We start from the raw sequence: 17,188 nt of genomic DNA, 5'->3' as shown, positions 1-17,188 counted from the left end.
GATCTCAGGCTCTTGAGTTCAAGCCCTACATTGGGCCAAGAGCTTACTTAACAAAACAAAATTAAAATAAAATAAATAAATAAAATTATTTTTTTTTAATTTAAAGTATATGTGTGCTAAGAAAATAACCACTGTAAGAAGACATTACATAAATATTGCCTTTCTGAGTGGTAGGATTATGTGAGGTTTTGATTTTTCTTTTGACTCCTCTGTAGTAAACATATTTTATTTTGCTATAAGGAGAAAAGTTAGAGTTCTTCAGCCCAAACAACTTAGCATGTGTTTGTGGAACTCTGATCCAGGCTTCCCTTTCTCCCATCTTCTCCCTAACCCCCACTCCCCATCCTCCTCCACCCCAAACCCCCCACCATCCCCCCCCCATCCCTAAGCAAGAAACCTCTCCCCCACTCCCCCAACTGGGAATTTTCATGGAAACTTCTGGAGACCCCGCCCACTTGGCCCAGTTTATGTTTTGGTGGAAACTCTTAATGTTTCCATTGTCTGCCTTGAGAGTGTTGAAATTATTCATCTTAATTAAGTGTTGCCTAGGTGTTATTTTGACAGACTCTCACCCATTGAATTTTCTTTACCTCTTCTTTGTTTTAGAAGCCAAGAAGGAAAATGCTTTAGTGGGAGGGTAACTCTCCTGTTTGCAGTCACTGCATCTGAAAGATTGCTGGAAGAAAGGACAGTCAGGTTGGCCCCAGGCTGGCCTGACTTCCCACTCAGCCGGTTTTTTGGAGTCTTGAAAGCCAGCAAGAACTCTTTCTTTGCAGAAGTACCTGCCAGGGTTCCAAGGTGAGTCAAATAACATCCCTTACCTAAGTAACTCAGGTGCTGTTTTCACGAGTAGATGTTTATCCTCTGAACTAAATGTGCATTCCTACGGCGTGCCACAAGGTTCCATGGGGAGAGGGAGCAGGTCTAGACAGGTGACCATGGGCAGCCTCTCAGAGGTGGTGGCATTTGAGCTGAGACTTAAGTGGACATCCAACCATAAGCAAATCTGGGGAAACAGAGTTCCAGAGGTAAACAACAAGGGCAAAGACTCGTTTGGGAATGAGCTTGGCCATTTCTAGGAAAAGACAGAAGCCTGTGGGGTCTTTTCCTGGGATAAATTCCCACACTAGGGTGACAGGACCAAAAGTTAGAGACATTGTTATGACTTTTGATTACCACCCCCCACATATATGACTGGCTTGTTTTCCAAAATGAACATATACAGGATCATGTGTCCAATTGTCAATGGCTGTTATTCCAGGGGCGTGGGATTCAGAGGTGGACACGATGAGGAAAGGGACTTTAAAGTTCCCATCGTCTGCATGATTTAACTTTTGGCTATATATATATTGGTATACATAATTTTATTTTAGATTTAAATTGGTTTTAATGTTTATTTTTGAGAGGGAGAGAGAGCGTGCAAGGGGGAGAGGGGCAGAAGAAGAGGGAGACACAGAATCTGAAGCAGGCTCCAGGGTGCGAGCTGTCAGCACAGAGTCCCACGCGTGAATTGAACTCACCAGCCACGAGACCATGACCTGAGCCGAAGTCAGACGCTCAACTGACTGAACCACCCAGGTTCCCCAGTATATATCATTTCTTTTTTAAGTTTATTCATTTGTTCTGAGAGAGAGAGAAAGTGCAAGTCGGGGAAGGGCAGAGAGAGAGAGGGAAAGAGAGAGAATCCCAAGCAGGCTCTGGGCTGACAGCACAGAGCTTGATGAGTGGCTGGAACCCAGGAACCATGAGAGATCATGACTTGAGCTGAAGTCAAACACTTAACCATCTGAGCCACCCAAGTGCCCTGGTGTATATTATTTTTAAAATTTAAAGTGACCTAATGTTTTAGAACACTAGTAATAAGAGGGTGGTAGATAACAGTGTTTTATTATTCTAAATATCATACATGCATTATATGAATTCCATTGTATCTCTGAAATATTTCATATCAAGCACTTGATTTTTGTAACATGTATTAATCGAGGGGTCCCTGGGTGGCTCAGTTGGTTAGGTGGCTGACTCTGATTTTGGGTCAGGTTAGGATCTCATTTGTGAGTTCGAGCCCCATGTTGGGCTCTCCTCTGACAATGCAGAGCCTGCTTGGGATTGTGTCTCCCTCTCTCTGCCCCTCCTCTGCTCTCTGTCTCTCCTTCCATGTAGATCCTGGGGCAGTAATTTGGGGTTGTTGAGAGATGTGGTACTGACGGCTTCTGGCATCCACCTTCCATTTGCCACAAGCTGTGGCAGCCACACTTTCTCCTCACCACTGCCACCAGCTGCCTCCATCTTGTGGTGGGGGGTGGGGGTGGGGAGGGTGCCTTCCTCATTTACCACGAATTGTCCCCCTTGGTGCCATGCGACAGGAAAGAAACATTTGGGAATATCGGCATCTGGTAGGGCCCCTCCCTTAGTCTACGCCTTGACTCTAATACAAAATAATAAAAGTAAATAAGTAACGTGAAAACAAACCTCTGGGCTGTAAGTGCCTTTTTTTTGGAAAGAGGCAAGTTTAGTGAGGTGGTGGTGGTACAAGGAGGAGGACGCGAATATGGGAGTTCAATGGGGAGAAACAACCCCCCCAGGGAAAGCACCTGGCCCTTGTTAAAGATGGCTGCCTCCACTCTGGAAAACAGTGTGGAGGTTCCTCAAAAAATTAAAAATAGACCTACCCTATGACCCAGCAGTAGCACTGCTAGGAATTTACCCAAGGGATACAGGAGTACTGATGCATAGGGGCACTTGTACCCCAATGTTTATAGCAGCACTCTCAACAATAGCCAAATTATGGAAAGAGCCTAAATGTCCATCAACTGATGAATGGATAAAGAAACTGTGGTTTATATACACAATGGAGTACTACGTGGCAATGAGAAAGAATGAAATATGGCCCTTCGTAGCAACATGGATGGAACTGGAGAGTGTGATGCTAAGTGAAATAAGCCATACAGAGAAAGACAGATACCATATGTTTTCACTCTTATGTGGATCCTGAGAAACTTAACAGAAACCCATGGGGGAGGGGAAGGGAAAAAAAAAAAAAAGGAGGTTAGAGTGGGAGAGAGCCAAAGCATAAGAGACTCTTAAAAACTGAGAACTAACCGAGGGTTGATGGGGGGGTGGGAGGGAGGGAAGAGTAGGTGATGGGCATTGAAGAGGGCATCTTTTGGGATGAGCACTGGGTGTTGTATGGAAACCAATTTGACAATAAATTTCATATATTAAAAAAAAGAAAAAAAGATGGCTGCCTCTGTCTGAGGCATGGCTCTACACAGCACTTTCTGCAGCCAGGCTGATGCTTTCCGCAGCCCCAGGAGAGCAATTTCTTGAATCCCACAGTGAGGGACCGGAGAGGTTAAAGCCTTCTTAGGAATTTAAATCAGTGCTATGGCAGGATCTTCCAGGACCAGTGACTCAGGACTGCTCACCTGGATACCTTCCCCACCGACACCCCCCCACCCCCAATCTAGCTACGGAGGAGAGGATGCGAGCCATTTGCAACTGCTTTTAGCAAAAACTTTAAAGACTCAAAAGAAATTCAAGTCCATTTGCAAAGTATAGGCCTGGCTGTGGTGGGGCCTGGTCCTACTTCAGCCACTCTCCTGGCCCACAGGAGCTGTGGCCAGACTAGTAATGAGCTATCCTAGAGAGTTCAGAAAAATGGATTCTGCTGCCTGCACTCCATCTTATGAGAAACAGATGACTCCTTGCTCTGAAATGGCGAACGCCTCCAGAAATCCATCCTTGTCCCTTCTTTGTTCCAAAGCAAACACTTGCCTTGGCTTCTGTTCTCACGCCCAGGCGCGCTCTACGGGAGCGGAGCTCCTGAGCCAAGGACCTGAGACTTGATTTTGAATGGAAGTCAACAAACGTATCCATGAGCTGTAACCACAGAGTAGTGGGATGGCTTTCATAATGAACATTCCAGACTTACACATCCAAGTAAGCGTTGTCCCCTTCAACACGGTCACCTGGGCGGGCTTCAGATCGACATCCAAGGTGATAATAATAGTAAGGTGTCAACATTTATGGAGCATTTACAAATGTTAGGCTCTGTGCTAAGAGCCTTATGGGTATTTCTCATTTGACCCTCACAGTCCCATTAACAGATGAGAAAACTGAGGTTTAGAGAGATGAAGTCATGTGACTACTAGGTGATAAAGCTGGGATTCAAACCCTGGCCCAAAGCTCCCCACTCCAGAGTTAGAATGATGTTCAGAAGTTGGAATAAATGCTGTCCTTTCAGGTCCTCACTGATGGTATGAGGAGTCGCTGTCATTCAGGTTCAGCCACAGGAATCAGAAACTTTCACATGCCTTCGTGATGCTCTTGAAATCTCCCCACAGCGAGGTGTGTGGACAACCATCCCAACTGTCCTTAGGAGGAAGGCAGGGACACTCAAAGAGAGGTTAAGGAACTTGTAGTAAGTGGCCCTGCAATAACTCTTCGGAATGAACTTGATTTCTTGAAACAGCCAAAAGCTATTTGGAGCAAAGTCTACTAATCTGGGCAATTCATCCAACTTGGCAAAATTAGGCATGTTCAGCATAAATTTGCACAAGACTGATCATCTTGTGGGGTTCATAGTCTGGTCATGAAGGCAATTTCAGAAGAGGTTAGAAATTTCTTTCTTGTCTGGACTAAAATTTGCCTCCTTGTAATTTGCTTCTGTGGCTCCAGTGTGAATGCTGGAACCACAAAGACTCAGCCTCATCACCACCATTCTCCACACCCCACTACATCCTAACATACTTGGTTATCTGGTTGTAACCCAGGCAGATTAGAAAAGATGGACACACACTTTAGAATCATCGGGGACATCTCTAACCTACAATGCCCAGAGAGTCTGGTTTTATCCATCAGTCCGATGGATAAAAGCATAGTTGGTTTTTTTTGAAGTTTCTCAAGTGACTTGTACACAGGGTTGAGAACCACTGTGAGAGGAGGAGGATTTAAACCCAGAGAAGCTCAGTAACTAGCCCAAGGTGTCACATGTCCCAGAGCTGGACTTCAAGCCACTGCCCAACTGCTTCTTCCTTCCTCTGGACACGGCCACTCTCCTTGACTCACAAGGGTTCCTTGAGCTTGGGGTCCCAGCAGGGACAACAAGGGAGCAGCAGTCTTTGCAGTATGCCCCGTTTGGAAGGTGTTACCTGTCGCCCCCAACAATGCTGAATTCGTTGTGTCAAAGGTATCTGTGTGGGATGTGCTGTCTGCAATGCTGGAAAGCTGGGTGTGGAAAATACTCAGGTACTCCCGGGTTCTGACTCTGCTTAGCCCCCATGTGAGGATATGGCCCTGGTGACACAGATTGATTCAGAACCAGGAGAGGCCCATATCTGTAAATATTCTCTCTTGATTGCCTTGGATTGTTAGGAGTGCATTCTTCTAGAACTGTGATGTAAGCTCTCTTGTAACAGGGTAAGAAATCCAACTTTCCAGTGAGATCTTACCTCCCAGGGGTTAAGGCAGGCATCCTCCTCACCTCTTCCAGAATTCTGCGGTGCCAAAGGAAGCTGGTGGAGCGATGCTGCCTCTGTTGCTACCTTTCTTCTTGTAAGATTTTGAATTCTTGTCTAATTTAATTTAACCTAGCCTTACAGGGATTGCATGTAGCCTCAGCGCCCATAGCCTTTAGCTGGGGACATGAGGAAGGGCTGGACTCCTGGCCCTGGCCCTGAGCCGGAGAGGAATAACAGCCTGAAAGGAACCAAAAGCAGGAATAAGCTGGGATTGCCTCGACCACAGCTCCTCAGGGAGAGTCTGCCCTCTAGGCAGGCCTTACCTACTTGATCCCTCTCTGTTGGCTTTCTGCTGCTAACAAAGACCTTTTTCTGGCTTCTACTCCCCTTCCATTTCTCTTCCATGGCTGTCCCCACACCCTTCCCTCAAGTCAAGGGCATACTTGGAAACAACAGGAGGGAATGTCAGGCCAAGAACAAGGCACAGTTGTAGTGATGAACTGAACCGAGGACCATCTATTTACGTGAATGCAAATGGTACTGCTTCCACAGTTGGTCTGCCATCAAAATAGCCTTGTGCGATATTTAATTTTATGGGTCTACTTGACTGAGCCACAGGTGCCCAGATATTTGGTCACATTTTATGCTGGGTGTTTCTATGAGACGTTTCTGGATGAGATTAACACTTAAATGAGTAGACTGAGTGAAGCAGATTGCTTTCCTTAATGTGGATGGGCCTCATCCAATCAGTTGAAGGTCTGAATAGAACAAAACGGCTGACCCTACCCTGAGTAAGGAAATATTCTTCCTGTCTGATGGCCTTTGAACTGGGATGTTGGCTTTTTCCCTGACTTTGACTTGAACTGAACTGAAACACTGGTTCTTCCTGGGTTTTGAGCCTGTTGGCCTTAGCACTGGAACTATAGTTATCAGCTCTCCTGATTCTCACATATTCAGATTTAGACTAGAACTAACCATCAGGCTCTCCTGAGTCTCCAGCTTACCAACTTGCCCTGAGGATCTTGGGACTTGCCTGCCTCTACAATCAGGTGAGACAGTTCCTTATAATAAATCTCTTTCTCTCTGTATACATCCTATTGGTTCTCTTTCTCTGGAGACCCTGGCCAATGTCCTTGCCTTCCGGATACTACTAATATCCCCATTTCACAGACGGAGAAAAGTTTCAGAGTCACGACCACCAGCACCCAGTCAGGTGCCCTGCCCTCTCTAGCAGCACGGTCTGGATCCCACTCACTCCAGCTCTGCCCGCCTCCTTCCCTCCTCTCTCTACGTCTGTGCAGGCTTCAGCTCACCCCGCCTCCGTGGAAGCCCCGCCTCCATTTCCCTGCTCCATTTGGGCCAGCAAGTATCTGGAACTGGATCCAGGATCTGCGTGGTATCTGCTTCTTTCACAGGCGAGTCGATATTCCTGGGGGAGTTAAAACACACTTGCTGGCCTTCGCTGTCACTTCCTTTTTAAACAGTTGGAAATATTTCAGAACCCACATGATCCCATTTGGTTGTCAAGCCACATCATTGTTTTGGAGAGAAGGCTGTATTTCCCGGAGACTGTGTCTTTCTAATCTCCATTTCTTTCCCCGCCTCTTTACACATTCCTTTCTCACTCCAGATAATCTCCTCGGGCCTGCAGGTTTATTTCCAAAACAACTGAGGGAAAGGTGTTTGACGGGGGCCCATCCATTTTGACCTGCTGTGTTTTCCCAAAGTCTAGGGGGTAGATTAACTTCTTCTTGGCTACAGGCTGGGTAATTTTGGTGCTACAGCAAATGCATTCTGACTTTTAGATGGTGGAAAGAAAGGAAGAACAAAGGAGAGGAAAGAAACCAATAGCAACACCCAACAGCCAAATTTATATGCACATTATGGTAATAATTCTGCAAGAACAGTTTGTACTTGCAGATAACTTAGCCTCTGGCCAACCAGGAACAGGGGGTTACCAACAACCACAGCAAAGCCGCATACCAACTACAAGATTGTATTTTTGGTTTTTTGGGTTTTTTCCCATCCCTATCCGAAAACACTTCAACACATCGATTTTTCTTCCTTCTGAGCAGACAGAGGAACAGGTCAGTGAAGGGGAATATGTCCAGGATGGTGCCCCGAGGTGGGCGACAAGAAGATCTTTGAGGCCTGGACTGTGTTCTCCACGAGGCTTCTCCTCAAGGCCGGAACCCGGGAGTAGGGGCATAAGCTGTACCGCAATGAAGTTAGGGAGTGTAGAGGAAGGCTTTCCAGAGGTGGGAGCATGAAAGAGAGATTGAAGAAAAGGCTTGTGGGAGGCATGCCAAGAGGGCCATGAAGTAATGTTCCCAGAGCCCTCCAGCCCTCTGGTTAAAGGACCATTAACCACGAATTATTATCCTGGCTATTATTTCTGTCTACAATAACAGCCACGACAATGGATGCTGCAAAGGTCAACCCTGGGGCTCCTGTTGCCTAATCCATTTAGTGAGGGTTGGAGGCGGAAACAAGCTGATGAAGTTTGTTGTGGATCCAGACACGTTTCAGCTGGCTGGGCGGGCGGCAGGGGGCCTGTGAGAAACTCCAGATGGAGTTAATCTCCTCTGTGCGCCAGGCAAGGATGGCAGCTAAAATTTAACCTGAGCACATTCAAGGTAAGGCACACGGAGTGAAAGCTCATCTCTGCTTCTTTGGTGAGGACTCGGGGTAGAGTCCTGGCAGGGAGTGGGGTGCTTGCCCGGTTCAGGGCAGACCCCCCCCCCCCCCCCCCCGTGGTCACTAGAACTAGGGCCACCCCCACCCCAGGGTTCCAGCCTCCTGAGGAGCTCCTGGATCCACAGGGGCCTGGGCTGCCCCTTTTATCTGGAGTCATCTCAAATGCTACCTGGCATTGCAGACCCGCCCAAGGTCACCCAGTTAGATGGAGGCTGAGCCAGGACCAGAAGCTGGGGCCCTTGGCTTCTGGTTGGAGTATTTCCACTCTACCTGCCTGCAGCTCCTTCCCCTGCTCCCAACCTGCAAGTAAACAGCAGCCTTGAAGCCAGCCGGACACGGACAAGGTGGGGGATGGGGAGGCTGGGGCCACCCAGTTCTCATTCACTCCAGTCAGGCCTTCCAACATGCATACTGAGCACCTACCTAGTACATCTCAAGTACTGTCGCATGTAGGGGATGAGGGCATGGAGTCCGGCCTCAGACCTTGGTCCTTTAATCCTTCTGAGCCTTGATTTCCTCATCTGGAAAATGGGCAGCATTAATCACGCAACATTAATACAGTGAGTGCTCCATGAAAGGTGGCTATACAAGATGAGGGCCAGGCCCCCAGGAAGTTCTTGATCTGTCAGGGGAGCCAGATTCATGGATGACTATACACAGTATACACGACCACAGTGTTTAGGAGCGAAAGAGGAAGGAATAACTAACTAACAGGGTGTGCCAACATGTGCTGTGTTGCTCACCGGCCCGATGCCTGCAGGGAAGCTCCTCACCCTTTTTAGAGGACCCCGGGTCTGTATACTGGGCCCTCATTTGTATATGGGGATAATATAAATAGCACATAAATTCAGGGTTATGGATTTGGACACAATAAATATGAAGGGCCTGAAGCTCAGTAGTATCATCAGTTTTGGGGTGAAGTCAGAGAAGTCTTCACAGAAGAGGTGACATATGAATCGGGTTTTGAGCAGAGCTTTACATGGAGAAGCTAGAACAGCATGGACAAGGGCACGGAGATGTGGAAATATGGCATATTCAGAGAAGAGCAAGCAGCTAGGAGGGTCTGAAGCAGGGAGGTTTTAGGAGGGTGGTAGGGAGGGTGCGGGGAGCAAGCTGTGGTGGCTATGTGCCCGATGTAAAGAAATTTGAACTTTATTTTTAAGATTTTTTTTTTTAAGTAATCTCTACACCCAACATGGGGCTCGAACCCACAACCCTGAGATTAAGAGTCTCATGCTCTACCGACTGAGCCAGTTGGACCCCCTCAAGAAATTTGAACTTTTGGACCACGACGGCCATTGGAGGTTTTTGAGCTTACCTTATATATAAATTGGCATTTATAAGATGTACGTTGTTAGCACGTTATAGGCAGCTGGGTTTTTGTTGCTGTTGTTGCTTTTGCCGAGAGCCATGTTGTAACAGCCATAATACAATTGTGATAAACTCCTGAATAACTGTCAGAACTCTAGTGGTTGCGAGTGACAGAACATCAAGGTTAAGCCAGGTGTGGTGGTTTTCAGATATGTCCACAAATTCTTTGATCTTCCTCCCTTCAAGAGGAGGGGCCTGCTTCCCTCCCCTTGAGCGTGGGCTTGAGGTAGTAACACTTCAGAGTTGCTTCAGGGACGAGCTTCTAAAGGGCACGCCTCACTTGCTCTCTTGGATGTCTCTCCCTCAGGGGACGTCAGCAGCCATGTTGTGAGGACACTCACCCAGCCTCTGCAGAACCCGCGTGACAGGGAACTGAGGGCTCCTGCCAACAGCCATGGGGTGAACCACTGTGAAAACACATCCTTCAGGCCCAGCCAGGCCTTCAGAGTCCTTGCTACCACCCCGCCTGAAAGCCTGCGAGAGACCCTGAACCAGGATCACGCAGCTTCGAGCACTCCCAAATCCCTGACCTAGAGAAACTGTGAGGTAATAGATGTTCTTTTCAGTGACCGCGTCTTGCAGCAATTTACTGTGCAGCAATAGATAACTAACACACCAGCTTATGCAGCAAAACAGGGAATTAATTGGTGCACATAAACTGGGAAGTTCAGAAGTAGATACAGCTTGATACAGGGGATCAAAATATGTCTCCAGGATTCATCCCTGTGATCTTCCTCTGCACTGGCTTTTTTCTCAGGTTCCAAGTGGGTGGCTCCGGAAAGCTCCAGGCTCCTATCATCTTTACTGCTTGGATCTCCAGGGGGAAAAGACTGTGGCTCTCTCCCAAGGGTGCCCGCAACGCCATTGTGTGTTATTTATTCTGATTGGGTCCCACGCCGAGGCCTAAACCAATTGTTTTGTTCTGATTGGTCGGGCCCATCATTTGCCCAGCCCTAGTGGTTAGGGGGTGGGGTCATTCTACCAGCAGGGGAGACCAGGGACAGGGGAGGTGCCTCCCCAGAGGAATATCACCGCAGAGTTGCCAGGAGGGGAAATGGTTGCTGGGCAGTGAAACAATGGTATCTACTATATATCCAGGTTTGCATTGCGCGCGCGCGCGCGCGCACACACACACACACACACACACACACACACACTCGTGCTCGCTGTGTGTTATTCCAAAATAGACACCTGACCTCCTGGCTGTTCCTCAAATGCTTTAGCTTCCTCCAACTCGCTTAGGTCTTAAATGTTACCTACTCTATGAAGCCCCCCCAGAACATGCCATTTTAAAAATGTAACCTCCCTCTACTTCTCCCCTGAGATATTGTGATTTATAAGAACAAATATATATTTGGTCTTTGTCCCCATTTCTGGCACAAAGCTCTTCATACCCTTGGAATTTCCTATGTGATAAGAGCAAGGAAGGTGTCTTGATATTCACAACGAACCCTTTTCAATAACACCAGAGTTTGTGTTAATGGGGTGCCTTTTATTTATTTATTTTTTATTTTTATTTTTTAACGTTTATTTATTTTTGAGACAGAGAGAGACAGAGCATGAACGGGGGAGGGTCAGAGAGAGAAGGAGACACAGAATCTGAAACAGGCTCCAGGCTCTGAGCTGTCAGCACAGAGCCCGACGCGGGGCTCGAACTCAAGGACCGTGAGATCATGACCTGAGCTGAAGTCGGCTGCTTAACCGACTGAGCCACCCAGGCGCCCCATGGGGTGCCTTTTAGAAAGCCCCTAGGAGTGGGGGCTGGTTGCCAAGAGAGCCAACCATGTGGTGGAAGGCTTAGAACCTTCAGTCCCACCTCCCTGACCTTCTGAGAGAGGAGAAGGGTTGGGGATTGGATCAATTGCCAGCAGGCAATGATTTAATCAGTCATGTAATGAATCCTCCATAAAAGACCCCAAAAAAGATGGTGTTTGGAAAGCTTCTGGGTTGGTGAACATGTGGAGAACCTAGGAGAGTGGCACCCTGTCCCCATACCTTGCCCTAGGCATCTCTTCGATCTGGCTCTTCCTGGATTATATCCTTTTATAATAAGCCAGTCATCTAATAAGTAAAACATTTCTCTGAACTTTGTGAGCCACTCTGGCAAATCAGTCAAACCCATGGAGGGAGCTGTGGGAACCTGGGATCTATAGCCAGTCAGCCTGAAGCAGAGGTGCGATTGGCACCTGAACTCTTGCAGGCCTGGGCACTTAACCGGGGGGACCTGATGCTGTCACCAGGTAGACAGTGTCAGAATGGAGTTGAATTGTTGGGCACCCAGTTGGTATCAGAGAATTGCTTGGTGATGTCAGAAAACCCATATATTGGATCCCCATACTCTGTTCCCATCCCTGCTTAATTTTTTCCTTAATATTATCCTATTATTTTCCTCATTTCTCCTATTATCAGTCTCTCCTATTGGAATGGCAGCTCCACAGGGAAGGAAAGCTCTGTGCCTAGAACATTGTCTGGCACATAGTATGTACTAGATAAATGATGATAGGATGAATGAATGAATGTTCACAGTCATCCTGTGAAGTAGGGAGAATCAAGGTGATTCTCCTTCTCTTGAAGGTAAGGACAGTGAGATTTTGTTTTAAAGATATTTTAATTTTTTTAAATGTTTACTTATTTTTGAGAGAGAGAGAGAGAGAGAGAGAGAGCACTAGAGCAGGGGAGGGGCAGAGAGAAGAGAGGGAGACACAGAATCTGAAGCAGGGTCCAGATTCCACATTGTCAGCCCAGAGCCCGATGTGGGGCTCAAACTCACGAACCTTGAGATCATGACTTGGGCAGAAGTTGGATGCCTAACTGACTGAGCCACCCAGGCACCCTGAAACTTTTTAAATAAAAAAAAATTTTTTTAAGTAAATTCTACCCCCAATGTGGGGCTCAAACTCATGACCCTGAGATCAAGAGTCACATGCTCGGGGTGGGGGAAAAAAAACAAAAACAAAAACAAGAAAACAAGAGTCACATGCCCTACTGACTGAGCCAGCCAGGTGCCCCAAAATTAAAAAAAAAATTAATTGAAGTATAGTTTACATATAATATTATGCTCATTTCAGGTATACAACATAGCATTTCAACAATTATATATATTACTATATACTTAACCATAAGTGTAGTTACTGTCACCACACAAAGTTATTATAGTATTATTGACTACATTCCCTATGCTGTACTTTTCGTCCCTGTGATTTGTTTATTTTATAACTAGAAGCGTGTACTTCTTAATTCCTATTTTGCCCACCCCCCACCCCAGGACATTGAAACTTGAGAGAAGGATCCTGTTGGCAAAAAGATTAAAAAGAACTTAAAAAAAAAAAAAAAAGGAAACACCTTTAATTGTGGAATGCTAATGAGAACACAGGAGAAGGGAACTTAACGCATAACGGTGTGTTCCCTCCAAGGGTTAAGTGATGCCCTGATGCAGCAGTTCAGAGACAGTAGAACAGTCACGGGAAGGCACGCGGGAAGACAGGCGTCCTGAAGGCAAACGGGCCACCTACTCTGTCACCGCCAGAACTTCAGTCATGCTGGGAGGAGCAGTTTCATTTGGGCAAATAGCAACAGTCAAATTTAAATTAAAGCGGCTAAGGTGAGTCTTACTGCTTTTATAGTTTCTTTTAGATGGGAATTTGTAAGCTTGTTTTTATTCTATGTTAATTGTAAACCTAAAACCTTAACGAGTGTGTACCTAGTTTTCTGTTTGTATATATTTAAGGAACATTAAAACAAAAAGTAAGTAACTTTGTGAGACTCTGTATCTTTTATAGAGGAACTTGCTTATTTTTTTGTCAATGTTTATTTATGTATTTTGAAAGAAAGAGAGAGAGGGAGAGTGAGCAGGAGAGGGGCAGAGGGAGAGGGAGAAGGAGAATCCCAAGCAGGCTCCACACTCAGTGCGCAGACCAACGCGGGGGCTCAGTCGATGGATCCCCCAACCGTGAGACCATGACCTGAGCCAAAATCAAGAGTCAGACGCTTAACCAATTGAGCCACCCAGGCGCCCCTAGAGGAATTTGTTTATATTCAAGATTGGACTCAAACCCACTTGTCATTGCAATATAGAGAAGGAGCCTGAGAAAGATGTTCTTAGGGTAGGGCTCAGGGCTTAACCACCATCTGGTGAATCCAGCCCTCTTACTTTGCAGGTGAATAAACCAAAGCCCGGGGGACACAGGTCTCCTGGCCCCGAGTCTTCTTCTGAGGTTACCTTGCTGCCAGAAGATTTTTCTCTCATTTCTAGGAAGCGCCCTGGGCAGCCCTCTGGGGCTTAGCTTCTGTGGGAGACCAGTGGGACCCAGTTGCTAAGAGAGGGAAGCTGAGGTTAATCAGACTTCCCTGCAATGCATTCCCCCGGCCTGGATTCTGCCTGCCAGCTCCTAAAACGGGGCAGGGGAGTGTGTTACTCAACAGGGATTTCCTAGCTGTGATTTGCTGGGAACTAGAGGTAGCTGGGGGAGCTCGCAGCCCTCCTTGGAGGACTCAGGTTTGGCAGCTAGCAGGCATGACTATCTCTTGCTCACAGAACCCATCTCAGGGTAACTATCGGAAGTGAAGACTTCTGAGGGTCCTGCCTGGATTTCCTCTGGAATTTGGGGTAAAGATATATGCCAACAGATGAAAAAGAGGGCACCAGAGAGGCCAGATGTTCCATCACTTGGCACCTAAGACCTGAGAACGAGGCAGAGCATGGAAACAAACTTCTGCGTGCTCTAGGCCTGTCCTTTACTAGAGATTCTGCTAGAGGGAAACTGTGTTCTCTCCTCCCCTGAGCCGCGTGTAGTGGGAGGGGCAGGAGCTGGCCTAGAGGCAAACAACCTTTCCCTGGTGGTGAGGAGGTAGGCCTGGTGAGGGCTGGGAGCTGCTGGCTGAGGCATGTGAGCTAGATGGCCACGTCCGTGTCTCCAGCACTGGCTCCTTGGGTGGTCAGAAGACTTAGGAAAGGCTTACATAGGCTATGGCAAAGGACTGGACTTCCAGGGCCTCCTACAGGTTGATGAGGGAAACTGAGGCACCGAGATGGAATTTGCCTAACGCATTCTTTCATTCAGCAGAGATTGAACTGGAGCACCTATGGTGTTCTAGGCCCTGTGTGGGGGAAGGAAGAGGGATGAAACCACAGAGTGACAATAGGAAATAACATGGGGACAAAGAAGCACAATAGAGAATGCTATAATATATGATATATATTAGAGAGACAACCACAAATGGTGTCTATGGGAATTCAGTGACAAAGGCGTGCATAAATTAGACTGCTGTTGGGACCGGCAATGCAACTGAGATCTCTGACCTATGGAGCCAGAAACCCAAGAAACCATGGTGAGTTCCCTCCCTCCTTTTAGCCTTCTGCAAATACTACTGTCCTTAGTTCTCTTAGGAAGAGCCAGTAAGGAACCCGTGACCATTAGGGTGTAAGGTTAGAGATTTGGGACACGCTGAAGGAAATCCCCAGAACTCTGGGCTGGGAGGTCCACAGAGCTTTTACTTTCCAGAATCTTGCAGATGCTGCTTTTTTTGTGTTTCCTCATGGGGACTTGCACGGCCAATGAATGACACATAGTAGGGTAAGAAAAAGAAACTGCTGAGCATCTAGGTGGCCTGGTGCATGTCAGGCACTGGGCTGGTACTCTACATTGTTTATGTCACCCCACGTGGCAGTCCAACTCGTTTCTATTCTCTCAGCCTGTCAGTAAGTATCTGATGGATTCTTGGATGATGAATTCTAGAGGCGGAAGCCCATTGTTTGGTCGCAGCTAGTCCAGAAGGTTTGGGAGGAATAGGGCTCTCCTGTGGGTCTCCTAGAATTCTGCCTGGCACAGAGTAGGTGCCCAATAAGTACTCCCAGAGCTCATAGACATGATTTCTTCTTTCCAAGGAAATTGGGTCATCTACTCCAGACCTAGGTCCTTTCTATAGCAAAGCACTTATGGCTTTCTGGGTGACTCATTACCGACTAGATTGGGGCAGAAACGGTTGTCTGCAGTGCTGGTGGTGGATTCGGCTAGTCTCAGAGCCTGTTGCTGCTGAGTCAGGAGATCTCCCATCCAGGGAAAGGCCTGACTGGTGCCTGAAGGGACATCAATGTTGTCTGCCCTGCCATGACTTGAGCAAACTTGTTGAGCCTCAGTTCGCGGCCACTGGCCATGGCAGTGAATGGCAAGAATGGCAAGAATTCTGCCCTCGATCTCCGTTCCTTTGTCATCGCACCTAGAGAAATGCAGAGAATGAATGGAAAAGGGGCAAAAGAGGCCGAGCCTCTGGAAAGAGAGGAGTCAGGACTGCTTCCCAGATAAAACCTCCAATTTTCCTTCATGATCTTACCTCACTCCATTTTGGCTGCCCACATGACCCCAGGGATTTTGTTTTGTTTTTAAAGAGCTGTTTGGAGGGCACCTGGGTGACTTAGTCGGTTAAGCGTCCAACTTTTGATTTTGGCTCAGGTCATGATCTCACGGTTGGTGAGTTTGAGCCCCGAGTCGGGCTCAGCTGACAGCACAGAGCCTGCTTGGGATTCTCTCTCTCCCTTTGCCCCTCCCCTGCTCCCTCTCTCTCTTTCTCTCTCTCTCTCCCATTCTCTCTCTCTCTCTCTCAAAAAAAAAAAATCTGTTTTTTTTCTTAAACTTTGAATTGAAAAGTCACATGAAATGGCCATGGCTTCCCACCAAAACAAGTCCAAAACAAAACAGCTCCCACTAGGGGCTGAATAGCCTCCGGAAACAATTATTCATGGAATATTTATTAAGCATCTACTGTCTATTCTAAGAGGGACATGACCACTCTTGCATCTTTATTCTCCAGCACGGTGCAGGGCATAGAGCAATTGCTTGCTAAATATTTGTTGAATGAATTAAATTTGGTGAAATCGATACAATACACATGCCATTGTCTCCTTATCTCAAGGAGCTAATACATTAAGAATCAACTGCTATTAATGACAGCAAGAATGGAAGTTTTTTTTTTGTTTGTTTTTTTAACGTTTTATTTATTTTTGAGACAGAGACAGAGCATGAACGGGGGAGGGGCAGAGAGAGAGGGAGACACAGAATTGGAAGCAGGCTCCAGGCTCTGAGCCATCAGCCCAGAGCCCGACGCGGGGCTCGAACTCACGGACCGTGAGATCGTGACCTGAGCCGAAGTCGGACGCCCAACCGACTGAGCCACCCAGGCGCCCCAAGAATGGAAGTTTTTTATTCAAAAGGTTGACAAGCCTATGGCAAGATTAAACCCATAAAAAGAGACCACTCTTCACCCACCATAATGGCTAAAATGAAAACAAAAATTGACAATAGCTTGTAGTCAGAGGATGTGGAATGACTGAATTCCTCGGACCTTGCTGCTGGAAATTCAACTGTTACCGTCAATTTGAAAAAGTGTTTTGGCAATAGCTACTAAAATGAAATATAGACCCACCCTATGACCCAATCCCTTCCTAGGTGTATACCCAAGAGAAATGAATGTGTATGGTCACCGAAAACACACATAGAAATGTTCATGGCACTTACGTATGGTAGCTCCAAACTATAAACGAGGCAAGTGCCCGTCAACAAGAGAGTGGCTATGTTACTTGGGATATACTTATACAGTGAAATACTACACAGCAAAACCAGAACAAAACAAAAACAAATGAGCTATGGATACAATACACAACACAC

The 17,188-nt window shown here is 46.9% G+C and overlaps 1 non-coding gene across 1 annotated transcript; it reads right to left on the bottom strand.

Moving 5' to 3' along the window:
* Window positions 1–9,343: 9,343 nt before the first annotated feature.
* Window positions 9,344–9,416, bottom strand: TRNAK-CUU. The gene has a single exon. It is a non-coding gene; the product is annotated as a tRNA-Lys (tRNA).
* Between the last annotated feature and the right edge of the window lie 7,772 nt (window positions 9,417–17,188).

The sequence above is a fragment of the Panthera tigris genome, chromosome B3 (assembly GCF_018350195.1).
Source record: "Panthera tigris isolate Pti1 chromosome B3, P.tigris_Pti1_mat1.1, whole genome shotgun sequence".
In the NCBI taxonomy this organism is placed as follows: domain Eukaryota; kingdom Metazoa; phylum Chordata; class Mammalia; order Carnivora; family Felidae; genus Panthera; species Panthera tigris.
This window is presented reverse-complemented; position numbering and strand designations above follow the sequence as displayed.